Here is a 5,920-nt window from a genome sequence, read left to right as displayed (position 1 = left end):
ACCTTGAAGATTCTTTTATTAGACATATGGACAGAAGACAGTATTTCCCACCTCTTTACCTAAGGGACAGGTGGTGTGGTGGGACAAGGCTGTGGTGTTTCAAATTTCTGCAGAAAGCATTCACATTTCACTCTATGTATCCAGCAAGTTCTAGAATTCCAGAACATATAGAATACAATAAGAATGGTACCCTGAGCTGAGCAGTAAGATTTTCCTCATAATGGAATTTATTGTGGGATACAGCCTTCTTCCAAGAATATCTTATGTCAATCTTCTCTTCCTATTTTCTTTTCCCTTTTATATTCTCAAAATGGGTGTCTGTGTTACAGATTGGTAGAAAAGGACCTCTTACCCTGCTATTGCAAATTCTGCTTATGGGAGGTAGTGTCTCTCACTAACTGTTTTATCTTGTCATATGAGCCCTTTATTGACAAATGCAATATGAAGGGTCCCATTCTAAAACCCTCTTTACTTGTCTGTCTTTGTGTCTAGATCAGAGTGCCCCCATGGCACTCATGCCAAGGAGGATACTGAGAACCTGAATTTTTAAAAATTGCATCTGGACCGGGTGTTCCAGTCTTGCTGACCCCTCTTTTTACTTGCTGGCCAATATGTTTGACTAGTGGTCAGGACCTGGTCACTTGTGCCACATCTCCAGAGATCTTTGGGCTCCTATCACAGGCCTCAGTTAACTTTTTATAGGCCATCTGCCCTCCTCACTTAGAAGTTCTTTTGCTGCCTGAGGTTATCCTGTTCTCCGGGTGTGTGCCTGTGCGTGTGCATGCTCAAGACTGCACGTGTGTGCATGCATGTGTCTGTGTTGTGTGCATGCGAATGTGTCTCTGGGTATTATCCAGTAAAAGATATCCTCTTCTAGAAGATCACACCTGGATAACTTGCCTGAAGGGCATCTGAGCATTTTTCTTTTCGTATCTGAGTCCTAATCTATTGCTCTATGACTCCAACTAGATTGATGGCACCTGCTGTTCTTTTCCTCCACACTTGGTCGAAACAGGCCTAGGAACCATACGATCCTACATGCCACACTATGATATAAATTATGGATGGCTTAAGATGCTAGCAGTCCCCATATGTTCAAAACCTTCAGTAACATGGCTTTATAGTTTCTGATAGAATGATACAGGAGAACTGGAGTGTGTGTGTGTGTGTGTGTGTGTGTGTGTGTGTCTTGGACTAGAATTAACACCTACTATTATGCAAATCAAGCTTAAGTTGCCTTTCTCTCTTGTAGGGTTGGTGAGTAGGTCATTGCCTTGGTGGAAATTAAAGAGCCTTTCTTCCCAAAGGCAGAACCATGATATCTTCTCTGGCTGCCAGATGCCTGTGGTTTCTGTTGTCCTCATTGCCTAGTTATGTTTCATCCACAAAGTATGCATTGAGTTCATGCTGTGTCCTTACTCTCCTGGAGGCTGTGGGAGAAACACAGAGGGGTGAGATGGCCACAAAACTACAGTCTGGTGCTGGATGACCACATGCACCATGTTCTGAGGTGGATGGAGTCTTTGGGAATGAGGGATATTGTGCCAGGTGATGAGATGGGTAGATAAGAGGAGACTGCTGGATACCTGAGCATTGCTCAGTGTGATAGGAGGTGTGTACAGAGGAATGGAAAAACCACAGCCCACTTTGGCCTTCTTTATAATTTTGTCCAGGACTATCTTTTTATGCCTGCTTTCCAGCCTCCTCTGCTTCTTCCTCCTCCCATGTCTTCTTAGTATAACTACCTCTTTTCCTCCATCTCAGCCTGTTCCTTCACTACCCTCTTCCCCATAGTGCTTCTGATTTCTAATCTTACTATTTTTGGAAGGTTAAAGGGGAATGGAGACTTAATGGAATATATTTCATTTCCTCCATTTGATGGTCTGACTTTGAAAGAAGAGAAGAAAATGTGATCTTAGATGTTAGGCTTTGTTATTATTTTCCCCTTTATGCCATTCCAAAGTTCACTGAAGACATTGATCACACTCTGGAGTTGAAAAATGAAGATGCAGAGGGTTGGTGACAGAGGTGGGATTAATAGTCTATCTTCTCCCAGGCTGGTTCTCCAGCAATCTTCAAGAGTGTCCCAAGTACAGGACAATTCACATGGGGAGTTGATAGTGGACTCAAAGCTTTAAACTTCAGGAGGGAAAAGTGAAAATTGCTTTACTTGTTTATGACTGTTTCCCTGTTGTCTTTGTTCTTGTTTTTCAAACTGGCCTGAAAATTAGTTCCCTATGCTATCACTGGTCTTCCGCTGGAATGTGAAGAGGCAATGTGAAGTTTGTTGTGTAAATTAATCCCTCCACTCATTTTGCACCAGAAAGAACATTGGGCTTACACTCCTTAACTTGTATGCTCTACCACAGGACACAGGAAAATGGCTTTTAAATTAATATCCAGTGATGAAACCAGAGACTGGGCTCCTTTATTTCATAAGTCATTCTCATTGTGAGTGCTTTGAAATATTTCCAAACAGAGAGGAATTAAAATTGGGGAAAATAAACCTAACACAAAGAAAGATTATGAAAAGCAATCATAATGTCAGTGTTAATGGTTTTCCACATGGGGATCTGAAATCTTTGTACCACTTTCCTTAGAAAGGAGAGATGGTTTTGATAAATTAAATGGAATTGGCATTAACCAGACTCCTTTACAATGTGTTTCTGTGTGAAACACACAGTGAATGCTTCGGTAAAGACTATCCCCAGAAAAGGCATAAACTCTCAATGCATTATAAGGCCAAGGGCTGTGGGGAATAGTCCAATAAAAGGGGAAAAAAAAATCTCTGCTCAATGAAAACACTTTACAAGTGAATATATATTCAGCCTAACAGAGATATCTTAAACAAACTTCCGCAGAGATATCATTCAGGAAATAACAAGTGGTGGCAATAGTTAAATGCATCTTTCTGTTCCTAAACTTGAGCCAGAATTGAAAGTAGTGCTATGTATGGGAAATTATAAGCATTTCATTCCTTCTTTAACTAGATTTTCTTGTTCTGTAAACACATGGGCATCTGATGTTCTCACATTGGCTATTCATTCTAGGGGGAATGCACGCGCTCTCATACTCTTACCATTTTGTCACTCAATGAGAACCATTGCCATTACTCTGCTCCACCCATTTAGCACCTCAGAAAGTCACTAGATGGATTTAGTGATTAGTGATGATTGATTTTTCTTGCCAGCTTAATCGTCACACTTGAGTAGGACTGATGTAGACCCAGCTGTGCTTAATTAGCCCAGAGGACTTAGAAACCATATTTTAAAGATGGGCTTGTAATGGAAGAAACCTTCTCCATAATGTAGCCTGCTGAGGTAAACGCAGACCTGTGGAGGACACAGTTTTTCATTATACCTAAGGAGTAGGATTCAGGAAATGGATGGTGCACAGAACAGGTTCTTACATTAGATTTAGGAAAGCTGTCTTCTAGAACATGAATTATAAAAGGCTGTTCAATATAAATTTCTTTCTCTATGGCATGGTTTTGGCTAATTACTTAAGATAATACATTTGCTTTATTGTAGAATGTAGATTTTATAACAAAATATTTCACATAACATGTTTGTTTTTATATTTTTGGTGACTTTAACTTTAGTTAGTGTCTGCTTTAAAATGTGAATTTCTTATCGTCCTAAAATGTTCCATGTTCATAAGGATATTTTCTTACGTTCTAGATCTAAAGAACCAAACATCCCTTCCTTCATTCTTTCTCCCTTTCATCCCTCACTCCTTCCATTGCACATATTCTCTTTGGTCAATTGGAAAATTCTTTCTAAGCACAGCACATTCCCTATTAGTTTGGAGGCGTAATACAGACTCCTGTTACACAAGCATATGTCCAGAGGTATAGTGCCCAATCATGCCCTTGTTTTATATACACAACAGAAAATTATTCAGAAGTGTCATTAGAGCTTCAATTTCAGTTTCAGGTAGTATCTGGATTGAGTCAAATTTGAATCACAATGCAGCCTGACACAGGAAAGCCATTTACTAGTACTTATAGCATAAGAAACCCAGAGGAACATTATGAGGATGAGATGTTCAGGGAGTTTTCAAGGAGTATTTATAGGTATACTTGTAGATGTTTTGGGGGATTCTGTAAATGTTTTTGTGGAAGTCTAAAGGAGAGAGAGAGGAAAGCCTTGTTGAGAGGCTTGGTGTCTATTATTATTGGGCTGTTGATGTGGGAATCCTTGATGAGGTTGCAGTAAGGGGAAGACTAGTGCTAGAATGGGGAGTGGAGGTGGCCACTGAGGAGTCCAGATGAGGGGTAGAAGCTGGAAATGGATTCTTAGAAATGCCAATTGGCAATGTTTTGGTGTCAAAATCAGTATTGTATTTATATAGAATGCTATATTGTTCAAAATTCTATGGGCTCCAAGTGACAGAAAATCAATTTAAATAGTTTAAGCAAAAAGGGAAATTTGTTGGCTCACATAGTTTGGAAGGAAATAGGTGCAGCTCACAGGACTGAAGTTATAGTCTGCCACCCACACAGGGCCTCAGAGCTGGAGCCAAGCACTTGACTCTGGATGTCTTTTTCTTTTTCTTGCCATCATCTTCATCCATCCATCCATCCATCCATCCATCTCTCATTTCTTATCTGTGCTTGACTTTGTTCTGCAGATAGAACTTATTCAAATGACAAAGTTCACCAAATCAACTTCTTTGCCCAATCACACATATGTTGTCAATCTAAAACAGAAATGTTGTTTGGCTCTCTTGGGTTATCTGATATACCCATAACTCAATTTAGAGAAAGAAGTATTATTTGGCTGGTCATGGGGCATGTGTCATATCTTCAAGTGTTGTTTTGAGGTGAGAAGAGGGTGGTTTTTTTGGCAAAGAAAAGGTGGAAGGAATAGTTTGCTAGGCACACAAAAATAATGATTACCCTCATTCCCTATAAATTCCACTGTAGAGTTTCAACTAATAAGCCTAGTAAAATGCTTTTTTCTCTGAATAACATAAAAGCATTTTAACTTACAATTTATTAGAATTTTTGTGGGGGCGCTGGGGATGTGACTCAAGCAGTAGTGCTCTCGCCTGGCATGTGTGCGGCCCGGGTTCGATCCTCAGCACCACATACAAACAAAGATGTTGTGTCCGCTGAAAACTAAAAAACAAATAAAAAATTTAAAAAAAAAAGAATTTTTGTGGGGGGTTCAGTGGTTAGTCTCACTAGATTGATGAAAAAACTCAGGTTTGGACTAAATAGAAGTATGTGCATAGAAGGACACAAAATTTACTGAAATTTCATATGTACATTCAATAACTAGAAGATCTAGTTTTCCTTCTAAAATAGGAATGGGCTCAATATAGGGCTGTCTACATATGAAGGGCTGAGTGTTCATGAACAGTCTGGTGATGAAGCAATTTAAGCTCTGAGGCTTGGACACTCTGTGTTCTGAAGGTTTAGATTAAATAGTTGGTCTCAAGTTGATTTTATGGTTTCAGCTTATCAACTTTTGCCATTTTTTGAACAGTGAAAGTTTTCCTAGCATTAACTAACAGTAAGCAAGAAGGCCCTGAGAAGTCAGTGAATGTTGCAGATGGCAGTAATGGTCTTCATCCAGTTTCTATCCTCGGAGCTTAACTCAGTTAATTGTAAGCCCAGACCTCAGGTCAAGTCTCCTAAGGGGTTGCTATGGTAACTGCTTGTTTGTCTACTTTTCCTTGTCTCCTTCCTCTTCATCATTCTGAGCCTGAGCAGACACATTTCTGACTGTATCTTGTATGCTTATCTTGGATCCTGGGCATGGATAAAAGTAATTCTCACTTCTTTCTTTTCCCTCTCTCATCCTCACTCATATGCATTTAAGTTTGGGCAAGTCTAAATTTCCCTATGCAGTAGCAACCCATTCTTTGCATGATGATCATATTTACAGTTAATTAAAGTTTGATTTCAGTTAGA

This window comes from Marmota monax, unplaced genomic scaffold (assembly GCF_021218885.2).
Source record: "Marmota monax isolate L192 unplaced genomic scaffold, Marmota_monax_Labrador192_F-V1.1 WCK01_AAM20220418_F8-fsc00172, whole genome shotgun sequence".
Classification (NCBI taxonomy): domain Eukaryota; kingdom Metazoa; phylum Chordata; class Mammalia; order Rodentia; family Sciuridae; genus Marmota; species Marmota monax.
This window is presented reverse-complemented; position numbering follows the sequence as displayed.